At 44.5% G+C, this 17,829-nt stretch overlaps 1 protein-coding gene across 3 annotated transcripts in view; it reads right to left on the bottom strand.

Annotated features, from left to right (window-relative positions):
• The window catches only part of LOC147032444 (uncharacterized), a 33,706-nt gene extending 31,653 nt beyond the window's left edge, over positions 1 to 2,053 (bottom strand). Inside the window, exon 1 of one of the 3 annotated variants that reach the window (XM_085870085.1) lies at positions 1,905 to 2,053. The gene's annotated coding sequence lies outside the window, so the exon portion shown is untranslated. Of the gene's footprint in view, positions 1 to 1,655; positions 1,828 to 1,904 lie in introns of those variants that run through there. The other 2 variants (XM_085870087.1, XM_085870086.1) reach the window with 2 other exon arrangements.
• Positions 2,054 to 17,829: the final 15,776 nt, after the last annotated feature.

The raw sequence follows: 17,829 nt of genomic DNA, 5'->3' as shown, positions 1-17,829 counted from the left end.
CCAGGTGGGGTTGATTCTGCCTGTCATCCTTCCAAGGTTGACAAAATGAGTGCCAGCTTGCTGGTATCCTGTGTCGGAGTGGTGATCCGTCCTGGATTGTGTCCAATAGCCAAGGAGACTGCTTCAGCAACACCAGCCCTCTGCACAGTGTATGGTCCCAATGGATGGATGGATGGATGGATGGAGGGATGGAAGGATGGATAGATGGATGGAATAATCAATGAAGGAGATAGTACGAGTCACCGTTAATGTTGATCAAAAGTGATATCATGTTGGTGCTCATCAAGTTTATCGATCAAAAATATCCCTGAGCGGGAGTGCCGGTCATCTCTGCCAGAGGTCGAAAGTAACTCTGTGCCAGACTGGAATACGGGCAGTTGATAAAGTACGTACGCTCTACTTCCGGGTTTCAAAACCACTAACCTCCTTCTGTATGCAGGCTAGTGACCACCCACCCCTGTACGCAGCCCGTACGCGGGCTTTAAACCACCCACCCCACTCTGTATGCAGGCTAGTGACCACCCACCCACCCCTGTACGCAGCCCGTACGCGCAGCGCGTACGCGGGCTTTAAACCACCCACCCCACTCTGTATGCAGGCTAGTGACCACCCACCCTTGCCTCAGGCTGAGCGTGGGCTTCAAACCACCCACCCGTCTCAGGCCGAACGCGGGCTTTAAACCACCCACCCCCTCATACATCGCTAATCGCTTGCAAAGCCAGCAGTTCCTTATGAACCGATGTTTGTAAGCCATGACGATGCAGTCCCTAACGGTGTAATTTACCTTTTTATTTTAATATCACAGCACGTCATTTTATGAAAATAAAAGTACAAATTGACATTCAAGACAATGTTAATGTCATAAATGAAAGTAAGTGTGCATATAAACTTGTATTCCATTCTTTTAGTTAAACCTGACAAAAGCTTCAAATGTAACATTTGTCTCGGAGAGTTCCGGTTCTTAATTTTTTAATACTTTTATTTTTGTACGTACTTTATGAACGGCCCATACGGGGAATCAGAGCGAAGTTTGAAGGGCTATAAAATCGGAACGAGAGCAAATTTCAAAAAAAAATGGCTCGTGTTGTTCTAGATAATAGTCCGTAGTATCTGAATCACTAATAACATTTGATCTCTCTCGATAAATGAGGGAGGAGATACGATTTGAAATCGACGATTTTCGCAACTTTGACAGCCTCGTGACGTTGACCTCGACCTTGGACGACCTTGAAAGTTATATCGTTGTGCATGTCTCATCGACCTCTATCCATTCCACGATTGGTTATTTGTCTCCACTCGGTTTGATTGTGGACGGACGGACAGACGTACGGACGGGCGGACATACTTCGAGACTGTTATTATAAGGTCATCCCTACCGAGTTGATAGAGATGACCTAAAAAAAAAAAAAAACACCAAGAGACGGTTACAAATTACATTTTTGAATCTCCAACTGTAATACAGACTTATGACTTAGTGAAGAAGAGATCAGCACGTCTGAAACCCCGAGGAAAGACACCTTGATCGAGTCTGTGCGTGTGAGAGAAATCAAAAATGGAACGTTCAATTTGCCCACGGCGGCCATTTTGAAGAGCAGCGTCCCCTAGTGGAGGCCATTCGGACGCAAACAACGGGCACATTCAAAACAAGTTCTCACCGTCATCGAACACCGTCGGATCCAACACCCGGAAACACTCGATGGTGACATCACCGGTTTAAAATGAAACGTCGTGTGATCGAGAAAACACGTGCGGCCCGCCGTCTGCCGCTTCAGCAACCGTTGACGGTAACCGTTGGCGTCCACATTCACGGTAAACCGTTTTAAAGAACAGTCCTCGCATTAGCATGCAATAAAATGACATACCGATGAAACGTATGACGACTCATAAGTCTGTTTAATACGTACCTGAGGTTGAAACGCCAATCACAAACCTGAGGAAAAGAATTAAAATAAAAAGCTCGGTTTGACGTTTGAAAAATCTAAACACCAACCGCTGTTCCCTGATTGGTCGGCGCAAAAGTACGCCCGACGCTCTCCGATTGGCTTGCACGAAACTCCGCCCACCATCCCGCCGATTCCTTATCTGGAAACTCCACAATGTTACGGAGCCAATAACAGCCGTCGAATGAACACGCGTGTACAATAAACACGTCGGAACAAAAATATTTATAAAACGGCGAGGAATTATTATTGGAAAAGAAAGAGAAAAAAAAAATCACACCGAAGAATTGTCCAGAAATACGAGCAGTCTATATAAACTACTGATGAAACCGCCGCCCGCTACAGCGCTACAGAAACAAAATTAATATTCAAATTGTTGAAAACACGCACGTTAAACAAGGAACGTTTCGGAAAACTTCGGCGCAGGACAAGGTCATATTCGTTCCGTGATGCGTGCGTAATACGCAAGCTACTTTCCTCGAAGTAGAAGTAGTGCAAGTCCAAGTTGCACTTCAACAGCTTCTAAAAACACTCCACCGGTTACAACAGAACTTGCTGACTGTCGTCGTGTCGCCACATACTGAGACGACACCAATTAGCAGCCTGACTACAATGTTAACAGCAAAACATAAACTTCTTACAAACTGCACGCACATCTCCAATAACAGTATTTAACTCGAGGGGGAGCACTCGGGAGAGTACAAAACCTCCGCCGCCAATACTGCGAGGTCACTCAAGTGAACCTGATGTCCTATTCATTCAATTTGACGTCAACAGTGCTCACAGAGTTATAGTTTGCAACTTTCCCTTATACTTTTCACTTTTACATACTCAATTCATTCGTCATAACTAGATTCCTTGAGACAGAAATTGATTTTACGTGGTTTAAAAATTGATTTGATTTTACGTATATCCATCTGAAGTTTCAAAATCAGCCGCAATTATAATTTTGGCATTTTTTTTTGTTGGAAATCACTTATAACATGTAGAAATGCAAAAAAAAAAAAATCGAAATTTTGTTGAAAAAAAAGTTGCAAAATTTTTATTTTTCTCCAATAAATTTTTTTTTGGGGGGGGGGGTTGGAAATCACTGATAACGTGGAGAAATGCAAAAAAAAAAATCGAAATTTTGTTGGAAAAAATTTGCAAAATTTTTTTCTCTAACAATTTTTTTTTGGGGGGGAGGGGCGTTGGAAACCACTTAAAACATGTAAAAATGCAAAAAGAAAGAAATCGAAATTTTGTTGAAAAAAAAGTTGCAAAAAAATTTTCTCTAACAATTTTTTTGGGGGGGGGGGTTGGTTGGAAATCACTTAAAACATGTAGGAATGCAAAAAAAAAAATTCTAATATTTTTTAAAATTGGCCGCCATAGCGGCCATATTGGAATTTGGACCAAGTCCAAAATCTCATGGCATGATCCTTGGACCATACCTGACCCCCCCCCCACCAAGTTTCGTCAAAATCCGTCGAGGAGTTTTTCCGTAATACTGTTCACAAACAAACAAACAAACAGAAAAGGGGTGAAAACAGTAACCTCCGATCTTCGATGGCGGAGGTTAATAATTATCTGCATTTTGTGATTGGTTCGTCTAACTTTTTTTTCTTTTTTTTTTTAAAGTACTAAAGACAACTGAAGTTGCAAGAACTCCCTGAAATTGTGGAGGAGCTTCTTATACTGATGCTGAAATGAAATAAAGGAGCTTGTGATACTTTTAGCTAGACAATAGTCTGGAGGCATTGATGTCGGGATTGTTATGTGATGGCAATACTGGTCAGCTGCAGATGTCGGGATATGTTAACCAACCTCATCCCTATCTTGTTTAAAAAACTTTTTTTTTTTTAAACCGTCGTTCGTCATCCCGACAGAGACGTGACAGAAGTAAATAGACACCTTAAATTTATTCAATAAATTTGTATAAAGCCAGTTTTACTCAGTGATTTTTGACTAATATTTGAGTATTTATTTGCAGAAACGAGTTCTTTGGTCGTGTGTGACAATTAACTGTGCCTCGAACCCAGGGAGCACGGAACCTTTGTGGTTTTCAAAGAGGACGAATTGTTGGCCATTTGGAAGATGGAGTCAGACAGCATCAAATAGCTCAGAACCTTGGCATTCCACTTTCTATGGTCAATCAGGTGATTGTGTAATTCACCAGCGAAGTCAATGAATCCGCAGCTTCCCGTTCTGGTCGATCTGGGTCCTCAGAAATCTGCGAGCTGTGAAGCGGTCCATTGAGAAAACTCCCCGTTGTAAGGCAGCAGATGTTGCAGAGGAGGTTCAAGTTAGCTCAATAACTGCCATGCGGTACCTTCATCAACTGGGCTACTATGGGAGAGCAGCTTGGAGAAAACCTCTTCTGAGACCAGCCAACATTCAAAAGAGAAAGAAGTGGACTGACGAGATGGCCACCAGACCCTTTGAGTTTTGGCAAACTGTCATTTTTTCATGAGTCCAAATTTGCTCAATTTTCTGACCGTGGACGTGTACGGGTCTGGACACTTCTCAGTCAAGAGTTCTCTTTGAACCGATTGCAGCCAACTGTCAAACACGGTGGCTTTTCAGTGATGGTGTGGGGAGCAATCTGGAGCGCTGGTCGGTCATAGCTTGTGGAGTGTGTTAGCAACATCAACTCCACGACATAAATTTCTATCCATGAGGATGGACTTCTCCCCGTCTTCTCCACTGGTCAGATGGGCAAAACCAACACTCTGTTCATGGAAGATGGAGCTCCATGCCACACTGCAAAAAAGACCAAAGAATGGCAGGACAGAAATGGGATCAAGCGACTTCGATGGCCAAGTCAGTCTCCTGGCATGAATCCCATTGAACACCTCTGGGCCAAACACCATGTGTGGAAAAAAGTCCAGGAAACCAACATCATGGGCAGAATTGATAACCCGTTTGCGTGAAGCCTGGGCAGTACTCCATCAGGCAGTACTTTTAGTACTCCATCAGGCTGCGGATGAAAGTTTTGTATGTGGTGAATGGCTCAGGTTTTCCAAGGAAGGACTTTGCACGATGGAGGATGCCCAGTCGGTGACTGGCTTTGGAGGCCAGCTCGGAAATGTGGTTTTCCATGGAAAGATCAGAGCAGATAGTGAGACCAAAAAGCTTGAGAGACAGAACTTATTCAAGAGAACTGTTGAGACAGTAGATGGGGGGATTTCCAGATAGTCCTTTCAGAGAGACATAGTGAGAGTGCGAGATTTGTCAGGATTGAAGGATATGTTCCAAGTGTTGAACCAGCTGGTGATTTTATCCAGGTTTACAGAGAGTGAAGAGGCTGCTGCCTGCCGATCTGAGGGATGAGAGATGGTATGGCAGAGGGTGGAGTCATCAGCAAAAAGATAAAGAGGATTTTCCAGAGTCAGAGAGATCATTAGTGAGAAGCAGAAAAAGCACAGGGCCCAGAACACTACCTTGAGGAACTCCAGCCTGGACAGGAAGAGGGGATGAGAGAATTACATGAAGAGCCATGCGTTGACTGTGGCAAGAGAGGAAGTCCATGAACTATGAGTGGAGATTTCCTTGGATACCATAAGAAGAGAGTTTGATGAGCAGTGTGGGGTGCCAGACCATGCGAAAAGCTTGCGATATGTCGAGGGAGATGGCTCTAATCTCATGTTTGGCAATGAGGATGTCCATCCATTGTTTGGAAAGCAGAAGCAACATGTCCAGTGTAGAGTGACCTTGTCTAGATCCAAAATGATGATCGGAAATCAAGCCATTGGAGAAGAGGAAGGATTTAATATCAAAAGCGATGATGGATTCCATAACCTTGCTGATGATTGGGAGAAGGCTGATTGGTCTGTAGTTGCAGGGATCTGTTTTTGCACCTTTTTATGCAGGGCGGTAATTTTTGCTGATTTCCAAGCAGATGGCAGATGACCTTGAGTAAATGAGAGGGTGAATAGAACAGAGAGAGAGAAATAGAGAGCCAGAGTAGCAGAGCAGGTTTTTAGGACACTATGGCTGATGCCGTGCCGGCTGATCCAGCAGCATAATCAGAGTCGAGGTTTTACAGCAAACTCTCCACCCTGTCAGGAGAAAAGGACACAGAGTCTCGGAGCAGCTGGGTGCGACTGGGTAAGGTGGGTACAGAAAGCGTTGGGTTTGGGACACAGTATTTTGAAGCAAATACAGAGTTTAGGCATTCAGCCTTTTCATGGGTAGTGTCAGCTGTGCAGCCATTTGAAATAAGGGAGGGGATGGAGAGGGAACATACACCAGAAACAGACTTATCCAGACACCACCATGATTTGGAGGAGAGAGACGGGTTTGAGAGTTTAGTCTTGAGATGAGAACGATGTTGTTTCCAGGATTCGCAAATACGTCGTCACCTTATAAATGCCACAACCTGATTTGCGGCGCCTGACCTCGCACTTATGTCACTGACAGCTTCTGTCCTTTCTTGTATCCGTCACCTCAGCCTTCACCTCCACCAACCTTGAACACAACTACTTTGTTTCACACATAGAGAAATGTACTGCACTATAGAGTGGTGAAGAGGCAGCGTAAAAGTGCTACCTTAGAAGTGAAATTATATGTTATTCGTTAAACGGCTGCTGGTGAACGTGCGGTTGATGTTGGCCGGTTGTTAAGTTTGCTTCCGACTACGGTGCGTACCATCTATAAAAATGCCAACGTTCATTGCAAGTCGTGGTAGGTTCGACCACTTCTGGAAGAGGTAGTGAAGGTAAGAAAAAAAAAATCAATCTCTGAAATGTTATCTTTATTTCAATATGTCTGGTAATTGTTTTATTTTTAATTTGGTTAATATGTGCATTGTGTTTGAATATAACTGTCATTAACTAAAAAGGGGAAATATCACAGGCAAAAAGCAAAATATAATAGGTCTTCTTATTCTTGCGTATGGCAGCTGAGCTGCCGGGGTAGCAATCATTTCTTGGAAGCATGACTGTGTTGCTGATGCAGTACCCCTCTACCAGTACACACTGGTACTCATTTCGCTGATCTCGGAAGGATGGCAGGCGGAGTCAACCCCCTGGTGTATTAATTCAGCAGTCAATGGGGCTTGAACTCAGGACCCTAGGATGCCAAGCCACCACCCTAACCATGAAGCCAACATCAGGCTAATATAATAGGTGAAGTGGCAACATTAGGAATTGTTCTGTCTCCTGTTGTTTGCAGGTTTTACCCCTAAAACAATACCAGAGTTCTTTGCCGTTTCTTATCTGTGGTGATGCCCTCCGAATTACTGGTGCATCAACCCTGAGGTTGACACGTTACAGAAATTGGGGGCTCGTCTGGGATCTAAAACCGAATTGCCAATATAATCAATAAATGAAAAGAAACCAAGTGAAACCAACAAATGTTCACAATGGTGGTTGACCTAAATAGTTTTATTGAGTCACCAAATGAGGAAAAACTTCGCACGTTAAATAAATCAGAGCTTCTGAAGTTGGCTAAGTGGTGTAACCTCAAGATTAGAGCAATCCTCAAGAAAGTTAAAATTCTGACATTGGTGGTAAACCATTTAGTTGAAGAGAAGCACTTGGATTGGCACTGGCATTGCTTACTGATGAAAAGAAGTGTTGAGCTGAAAAAAAAGTTGGATCTGCAGAGCAGAGAGAGAGAGAGAGAGAGAGAGAGAGAGAGAGAGAGAGAGAGAGAGAGAGAGAGAGAGAGAGAGAGAGAGAGAGAGAGAGAGAGAGAGAGAACAAGCTAAAAGAACTGGAGGTTCAGGAAAGAAAAAGGCTAAAAGAACAAGATCCGGGAAAGAGAAAGGCTAAAATACCTGGAGATTCAGGGAGGGATTAAACTAAGATAATTCGAATTGCAGACTACAAATAGAACCACATCTTCAAAATTATCTTGGTCGACCAGTGAAAAACTTTTGGGATATTACGAAACATGTGAGACTTGTTCCCCCTTGAATGAGAGAGTAGATAAATACTTCCTGTACAAACCTTGGGTTGGCCTGAGGAGTCTCGGACGATGTCATTGCAAAGTGTTTTCATTGGCAAAGCTCAAGATATTACTCTGCTTTACCAATTTACCAGCGTTCACAGCATGACAAGGTAAGAAGGGCAGTTCTTAAAGCCTATTAACTGATCCTAGAGGCATACCAGCAGACGTTCAGGCAGGGCAAGAAGAAAGACAAATTTTCTCCGGAAAAATTAACTTTATTGGATAGGTGTTGTGCTTCCAAGGAAATTGTGGAAGATTTTGATAGCTTAAGGCAGTTGATTTTAGTGGAGGAGTTTAAGCAGTGTGTGCATTCTGACATTAGCACACTGGGATGAACGAAAGGTAGAGTTGCACACCGCAGCAACAATAGCTGACAATTATGCTCTGACTCACAAAATATATCTCTACAAACCAAAGAAATACCTTGGGAGATACACTAAATCAGGTCATGGAAACAACCCATTATTTAAAGTTTCTCCAGAATATCCTAATGCCAAGGTTGATTCTTTTAAGTCTACCGACCAGAAGTTAAATTTTCCTGGTGGTCAGAAAACACACCACTGGATTTTCATCAAGGCTTACTTGTGCTTATTACAAGAGGAGAGGACACCTAATCTCTCAATGTCGTATCTTGGAAAGGAGAACCCGAAGTCATTATCAGCCAAATGCTACTCCAACTGCACTTGCTAATGTTCAAAACCGCCGTTTGCAGACAGTGACTTTTGAAAGGTCACATAAGAAGGACGTGAGTGAGTCCTACGATGCCAGATCTCGACGTTATTAATGAATGATGTAAACCTTTAATTACAGAGGGTTCTGTGTCAGCTTTAGGTGACACTGCCAATCAGCAACCTGTTAAAATATTGAGAGACACGGGGGGCATCTCAGTCTCTGATGCTGGAGGGCATCTTGCCACTATCCAAGATGACTGGTGCCAGTGTACTGTTACAAGGTGTTGGGAGCTTTGTTTATGCACCTCTTCAGGTAGTTCACCTAAAGTCTGTTTTGGTGTCAGGACCAGTTACTAGAGGCTTACTGTCTACTTTTCCCATAGAAGGAGTTTATTTTATTATCTGAAATTATGTAGCAGGTGGTAGAGTCTTGTGACGTATCCCCAGTTGTTTGAAAAGCCGAGTGCTGAGTGTACTGCAGAACAGCGAGAGCAGGAGATTCCTGATATTTTCCTATTGTGTGTAGTGACTTGCTCCAGGTCTAGGAAGCACTCAGAAGAGAGTAGAGTGAAAAAGGATCTTCACCCAGAACCCATGTACACTTGGATACGAGTCAAGATCACGCCTATCTCCCAAAACAATTGGGTGATAAGGGTGAAATGCTTTTGGGATAAAGCAGCTTTCTGGGATATTTTCTCCGTTTATTTAGAGATAACCTGAATAATTTTTCTGATGAACTATGACCTCAATGATGCTCTGCAAAAAATGATATCCAAGAGTCGCCTTTTTTCGATGTACCTTGGGGCATTTCATGAGAATTTATAACACCGGTGGTATGTGCATTCCCCAGACAGCTTGAGGCTGGCAGGATGGCCTAGAGGTGTGCACACTTGCCTGGAAGTTGTCTAACCTGGGTTTGAATCTCAGTCCAACTTTAAACGGTTATCCTGGTGTATCCTATCCGAATCTGTCGACAACTTTTTGAGATATCCTGTACACAAACAGACATAAAGGGGTGAAAACATAACCTCCTTCACCTTCGGTGGTGGATGTAAAAAAATCGGGTCTCAGAGGGTCTGCAGTGGGGATTCCCCCCCCCCCCCCCAGAGGTATTTGCTTTCTTCTCTGAAACTACAGACAGTTCCCATGAAACTTCACCACAACCTTCAACACCCATGATGTACCGATGTTTGTTCATGACATCAGAAGGATCGGGGGTCTAAGGGGATGTTGGGGGGAGGGTGGTTGCCCCCCAAAATATGCATTTGTTTTCTTCTCAGAAACTACACGCACAATTCCGATGAAACTTGACCACCACCTTCATCACCTCTGATGTACCAAGGTTTGTTCACGGCATTAAAAAAAGAAAAAATCCATAGGTATTTACTTTCTTCTCCGTTGCATATTTTGTGGCTCATCGATGCCTACCAGTGGTGACCTGGTTATCTTATCCAGCTGCTACCAGGTGAGCTCCCAGGGGTATTGCCCCCATGTTTATACCTGCTTTGACATTCCTCATTAAAATGTATTGCACAACTCCTCAGATTTTAAATAAATGATTACCTTAAAAATAAATAAATAAATAATTATATATATATATATATATATATATATATATATATATATATATATATATATGCAGTACTATATAGTTTAAGCTGCATTTGCCTGGGCCTTTTCAAAGCGGTTGCCTATAAAGTGAGTTCAAAAGGGGTTTATCACTTTGTCATTGTCAGAAAGGCACAATCTGGCGGTGGTAATTCGACACAATCCCAGGTAAAAATGCCGAGATGCACATGTACAGAAATCGCATCCCCTTGTTCTTCCCGAATTCCAGACGCGTGCATTTTCCAACCGACCGGTGAAAGCGATGGTTCCGTGAGTCAGCGACCGGCGATGCCAATAATTCAACCATTGCCTCCTTCTGATGGAATACAATCCAAACCCTAACCATCACATTACACATCAACCATCACCTGACTAGACCCACTCTCCCTATGTAAGACCTCTCAACTTCGCACTTCATACTCAATGATTTCATCGAATACCCACTCATTTTGAAGAAACCCTGTCGGATATTGCAATCGACTCCGTCTGTCTCTCCATCCGCCCGTCACGCTATCTCCGAGACGGTTGGGAAGAAATTCACCAACCTTGGGAGTTATGATCACCACGTGGCAAGAAGGTGCAAGAGCAGTGATTTTGGACCCGCCCCCTATGGCAGGGTCAAACACCGCAAGATGCAATTATGGACACATTTTAAAACAAACATTTTCAAACTAGAAGGGTACTCGGTAGAGCGCATACCTCCGCCACGTAATGCCTCATCCACGAGAACATATCAGGCCCAATACATTTTGGAAATATCATGCAATACAGTACTATATCGTTTTTGGCTCCATCTATCAATGGTGAAGAATCACTTTTGAATATTGTAGTAGTCGGATCAGGATATGGATCTTCACACATCTAATCAGTTCGTCCTTACCAGTTTGTCGAATCATCTAATCAGAAAATCTGATCAGTTCGCCCTTGTCACACACCCAACTTGTCCACGAAGTTTCATCCTAATCCGTTCACAACTTTTTGAGATATCGTGGTATAGATCGGTTTAGCACAATCTCTCAATGGTGAAGAATCACATAAAAAAAATTATCGGATGTGGATCCGGATTCGGATCTTCACAAGGATTGAATCAATTCTTCCTTATCACACATCCAACTTGTCCACCAAGTTTCATCCGAATCTGTCCACAACTTCTTGAGATATTGTGCTTTATATTCTTTTAGCCCAATCTCTCAAGAAAACATTATTTAATAATTTTCTTCAAACCAATATGGCTGCAAAACCATGGGACCTTTCAGTTATTCCTAAACAAACTTGTACACCCAAGCCTTGGAGAATATTTGTGTGAAGTTTCCCATCGATCTATCCAGCCGTCCTGGAGAAGAACATTTTTAGAGGTTTTAGGGTAAATCCAAGATGGTTGCCAAACCATGTGACCTATGACGTCATATGTGAGAAACTTTTGTTCCTCATGGATATGCGGTCATATGTGTGAAAGTTTCGCCTCGATCTATTCAGCCACTTTAGAGAATTTTTTTTCAGGTTTAAAAAAAAATCAATATGGCTGCTTTATCATGTGACCTATGATATCACCAAAAAAATTTCCGTGGACTATTTTATCCTTAGACGACCCTCAAAATTTCCCATACTGATCAGGTGTAGCATTCTACATATGCAATTATGACATCATAACGAAGGCACCTTTGACATCATAAAAAAATTACTTATTCCCCATAAGGAGTACTTGCCGTGTGCCAAGTTTCAATTCTTTTCTTGGTGTAGTTTCAGAGAGACAGAGGTGTAAAGTTTTTCTGTTTTTCAACATGGCTGCCACACCACGTGACTATGACACCATAAGTATGATCAAAACATTCCACATGCGTAGTCTGCACATTTGGTGAAAATTTCGTCTCAATCCGACAAGTGTTTGCGGAGAAAAACACGAAAGGTCTGTGCGGACAAACAAACAAACAAACGGACCTCTCCTTCGGCAAGGGTAAAAAAGCTCACCTTGAGTCCTGTTTGAGGTGTGCAAAAAACAACTCTGGAGATTCTGAAGCCATGTGGCAAAACGTTTTGTGGTCTGTCGAAACCAAGATGGAACTTTTTGGCCTAAATGCAAAACATTACGTTTGGTGCAAACCCAACACAGCAAATCACCCAAAGAACACCATCCCTACTGTGAAGCATGGCGGTGGCAGCATCATGTTATGGAGATGTTTCTCATCAGCAGGGACTGGGGCACTTGTCAGGATAAAATGAAAAATGGATGGAGCAAACAAAACAGAAAAATCCAAGAAGAAAACCTGCTCGGAAGTTCACCTTTCAGCATGACAACAACCTGAAGCACACAGCCAAAGCAGCACTAGAGTGGCTAAAGGAACAAAAAGATGAATGTCCTTGAGTGGCCCAATCAGAGCCCCAACCTAAATCCAATCGAAAATCTGTGGCGTGACTTAAAGATTGCTGTCCATCAACACTCCCCACACAACTTGATTGAACTTGAACAGTTTTGTGCAGAAGAATGGGCAAATATTGCCCAATCAAGGTATGCAAAGTTGGTGGAGACCGATCCCAACAGTCTCACAGCTGTAATTGCTGCCAAAGGTGCTTCCACCAAGTATTAACTCAGGGAGGTTGGACACTTATCCAACTGAGATATTCTAGTTTTGTATTTTTCATTAATTCTCTGAAATTTGTGGAATTTGTTTTGCACTTGGAAGTTGTGGGTTGCGATGTGTAATCAAACGTGGGAAAAGTCTGATGTAATGCAGTTTAATTCCAGCCTATAAGGCAACAAAAGGTGAAAAATTTTGAATGGGGGTGTAGATTTTCTATAGGCCCTGTGAATAATATAGTGGCATTTGCAGCCCCTCGCCACGACCGATAACCAGTCGGGTGTGGAGTTACAGAACGCTGTTCCAGTCACTTCGGGAATGGTCGGCTAAAGGTGGAATTTGAATGCAGACCGAGAGTGAGTGAGTCAGTCAATCCGCATTCAGCAGCCTTGAAAAACGCTGGTAATTATCGGATTACTATCATCCAAATTAGCCAATTTCATTCTTTCTTGGGAAACGTCCAGCAGACTGAAACGGTTTCACTGAGAGCGGCATGATGTGGAGAAAAAGCAGACTCATGTTCTTATACAAATAATAACCCCGCGTACGCGAAGCACAAAGCGGGGTTAAGCAATTGGGTTAATATCCATCCGTCTGTCTGTCTGTCCGTCACTGATGTTAATAAACATCAGTTGATGATCAAGAAACAACTTGAATTGAAAAGCACAAATAATTCACGTGACATCTTCGATAGGGCGGTGTAATGGACACTGCGTCAACAGCGGTAAATTCGGTAATTAATTAATTGATGTGACTTTTACAATCTTTATTTCATTTAAATTGAATTATACACTTGAACACTAGAGAAAACAAATCGTCTTCTTGACACTTTCAAAACCCATCCGCTTAGCAGTACTTGGACATGTTAAATATATACGGTGGCGTATAAGACAACACCTTATTTATAAGTCAGTGTGTGTTTTAATAGTGATAAATTCCAGAATTTTAAAAATAATGTTTAATATCACTGTTTTTAAAATTTAAGTACCTACTTAAACACTGTGAGGGGTAACGTGTTCTATGAACTTTCTAGTTAATTTATCAAAACCAGACAAGATGGCATAAACAGAGACTTCAGGAGTCAGGACAAAAGACAGAGACTTTTATGAAAAAAAAATTAACAACAGTACAGAAAACTAAGGTGCCACAAGCACAACACTCATTCACTCAAAACTGAATCAGGTTTTAAGCAAAAGCCCATGGAGCAGTGAAGCTGGAGAGCTGCCAATCCATATAACAAAGACCCAATCATGTCTCTCACCTGTATAATTGAAGGGAATAATAACAATCAGGTCTCACCTGCACATTTCTCTCTACGCTGTCGCTGATGAATCGCCGACGGGTGATGAAACTGGTCTGGCAGCTGAGAAGGAGCGTGGAGGATTGTCATTGTTATGTATGTGCGACTTGTCAATGTCTGCAACTGCAGAGGAACCCGGGTAAGGTTTGAAACAGCACAGGGCTTTGTGTAGCTTTTCTTGGTTGCTTTCTGCAGTTTGTTTGGCTGGAATTTCATGGGTTAATTTATTTGAAAATCCTCGCCACCTGGAATAATTCATTAGGTGAGAGCTCATTGGTTATTCCCTCCTATTACAGATGACAGAGGTCATTAATAATTGGGTGCTGTGTATATATATATATATATATATATATATATTGTTGTGGTTGACGAAATTCGCAAACCACCATTCAGGTCCCGTAGGTGAGATATCTCTGTAAGTATATGTGTAGTTAGCCCAAACCCGTTGTTTAGAGGGAATAAATGTCATTCATTCGGGCTGCGACCCTTCAAGATAGCCGTTTTTCTGTTCTATCTTTATTTTGAGCCAACCACGTCTCAACAGCCATCACACAACAACCACCAACCGCAACGCCGCTTCACAACAACAACAACAACGCCAACAGCCACGACCTTTACCGTCACATCTCGCTCTCGCAACCATCGCATCACCGCCATTCCCGCGCCGCTTGTGGGCACCGATCCTGGACTCGTACAGGGCGCGCACCGAGCAGCGGGTGCAAAAAGCGGCCTTTCCGAGAAATCGGATCAAGAATGATTCACGCCCACTTCTGTTCCGTCCTATCAGCGAGCGTGGGGCGATTTGGCCCCGCCTCCAGGCGCGTCGGAGTATAATCGATATATGCAGATTCGAGGATCAGGAATGATTCACGCCCACTTTTCCTCTGTCCAATGGGCGAGCGTGGCTCCGCCCCCGAGCCGATCCTGATCCAAAAATCTGCATATGGTTTCTCCTGTCGCACTATAAAGCGCCGAGCGCGGGGCGAATCGAGGAGAGAGTTGGAGAGTTGTGGCGGCGGCGAAATCAGTCAGAAGAGTTGGAGAGTTGTGGCGGCGGCGAAATCAGTCGAGAGAGTGTCTGTCGGGGTCCGGAGAGTCTGGAGAAGCCAAGGAGCTTTGTGGAGGTCTGCGCTCGTGTCAGAGTCGGGGAGCTGCGGAGAGGGGAGGCCGGGAACGCGGTCGAGGTCGCAGTGGCGTCGCTCGTCGTGGGACCCAAGCCAGCCAGATATCCTCTTTCCCCCGAGCATCAACAACCCCCCCTGTTTCCCCCCACGCTGAGATAGTGTGAGAAGGGGGGCCCCGTTCCCACCCCATTCCAAGCAGTGCCAGCGAGGCCCGCGGAGTCGGGGCGCCGCCGCCATTTTGCGGCTCATCACCAGACGGGTAGGCTCGACGCGGTCTCGGCCCCAGGCCCGTCTGCCCCCTTATCGTTGAGGGTGGCCCCTTTTTCTTTTGCTTTGGAGTATATGTGTTGTCGGCGCCATCTGTGAAGTAAAACTGTGTAAGTGTTGCCGTGTGCTTGCGTAGTCGGTAGTAGATCTGCATTGTGTCTCTTTTGTTGCATTTGCTTTTTGTGCAGAATTGTCGTGTTACTTTTACATTTGCTTTTGGTGTATAATTGTATATGTGTGCTTTCCGTTTGCCGCGGAATTAATGTGCTTTATGTTGAACTGTTTTTCCCGTTTCGCTTCGTCTTTTCTTTAATTGAATCTCCATCTTACTTCACGTAAAGGGTTGGTCGTGGGCTAAATACGCCCGATAATTAATCGGAACCGTCGAGGTTGACGATAACACCGCTCGGTTATCCCGATAGTACGGAACGGGTCGCTTAAAGTGGCCCGTGTCCGAAGTCGACCTGCGGCGAGGTGCGATCGCCCGGTCTACCCTCCGTGTGGGTACTTAGGTCGGTCGAATTTGGCCAACAACCCTATCCCACGCGGGGGGCCGATTGGCACGATCATGGTGAGGCCGAAAGGCCCACCCGTGACTAGTTCCCGGCGTTAGTCCGAGAGGGTCACGACGGGATTGTCCGTCCGGTGGGCGACGTGCCGCGATTCGAGTTACGTGGCCGCTCGCACGCCGGCGGGCGCGAATCCGCAACAATATATATATGCGTGCGTGTGTATATATTTATAATATATATATATATATATATATATATATATATATATATATACATTATACATATATATTGTTGTGGAGGGAACCGCATCCCTCCAAAGCAATAGCAACCATCATACAGCGGTCCCGAGACAGTTATTCCAGTAATATACGTTCAGATAGTCCCTTCCCTTTTGTCTAACGGGACAACGGGACAGTACTTTGTGTGGATCTCATAGTTCGGTCTGTTTACACCACTCCAACTTCATTTCTACTCTTCTTCTCTGCTTATTCCTGAGGTAAATCCGAATTTGGGTCCTTGCGGAGGCCAACACCTGCCGCACGTGCCACAGCCGGGGAAGAACAATAGGAAAGCCGCGCCAACACAACACCACACGAGCATCGACAGCGCAGCTGTGAGAATACAGCGATACCCTGGAAGCAACCTCTGCCGCAAGCTCGAGATGATCGTCTGACATTTCCAATGATCTGGGAGGAGATTGCTGGTTGCATTGAGAAGGCATACGAACGAATATCTCTGAAAGAGGCTGCACGGATGTTGTTTTTCACAACACAGAAGCAAATGACCCAATATCGGCGAGAGCGTGGCTCGTAGCTTGGTGCCAATAGCTTCATCGTCAGAGGCCGATAATAGAAAAACAACCACGCCACGTTGTGCAGGACACACGTGTGCAAGATACGGGCGGCGCATTCTTTTCAACCCATTTCTGGGTTTAATTACATCGGCATCCTCTTTTCCCTCCATTTCTCCATCTAATACTTATACCTATATTCTTTATCATTCCAAACCTCCACCTCATAATTGTATCCGATCGTTCCCCTAAATTCCTGACACAGATCAGGGTTGACCCCGCGCACACGATTGCAGAATCGGGTGAACGCGAGCGCTGACCATGTGAGCCATGGCGGATCCGCGCGTACTGTGCGAAACATGCTCAATGGCAGGTGGACCCGTGCTTAGCTCGTGACACCTTATTATCGTACAGAGCAGGGCACGGATGGAACATAACACCACGAACACGATAACAGATACAGGTGAACGCGTACGTGGCCACGTGTTCCATGGCGGGTCCGCACGTACTGTACGGAACGTGCTCGATGGCGGACAAACCCATTTGTAGCCGTGATACCTTTTCATCGAACAGAGCAGGGCACGAATGGCACACATCATGTTCTGGTCTGTGCCTGGGTTTACCCTAACACCTTACCGTCGGTCCTCGCTGGCGGCCGCAGGTGTTCCCCACGGACAGCGGATGTCTCCTCGCCTCTCCGCCCAGTGCGACGCTTTGTGTTAGGCGTTTTTCTGTTCTATCTTTATTTTGAACCAACCACGTCTCAACCGCCATCACACAACAACCACCAACCACAACGCCGCTTCACAACCACAACCACACCTGCCTCTCAACAACCACGCCATCCTCACCACTCCGCCAGCAACCGTCAACATCTCCACGAACACAAAAGGGGAACAACAACAACTCCCACCCCGATTTCTCTGGTAAACAAGAATGACGGTTGGAACTCCCACCCCGATTTCTCTGGTAAACAAGAATGACGGTTGGAACTCCCACCCCGATTTCTCTGGTGGAATGTTCCCCCCCCTCCCCCCGCGGGCCGCGAAGGGAGGGCGGGGTGCCGGGAAAATAAAAGGGCGCACGGAGGCGCCGCTGAAGAGGTCA

This window comes from Eptatretus burgeri, chromosome 2 (assembly GCF_056783735.1).
Source record: "Eptatretus burgeri isolate ZD-2024b chromosome 2, Ebu_testis_v1, whole genome shotgun sequence".
NCBI lineage: Eukaryota > Metazoa > Chordata > Myxini > Myxiniformes > Myxinidae > Eptatretus > Eptatretus burgeri.
Note: the sequence above shows the minus strand (reverse complement) of the source record. Positions and strands in the feature narration are given on the sequence as shown.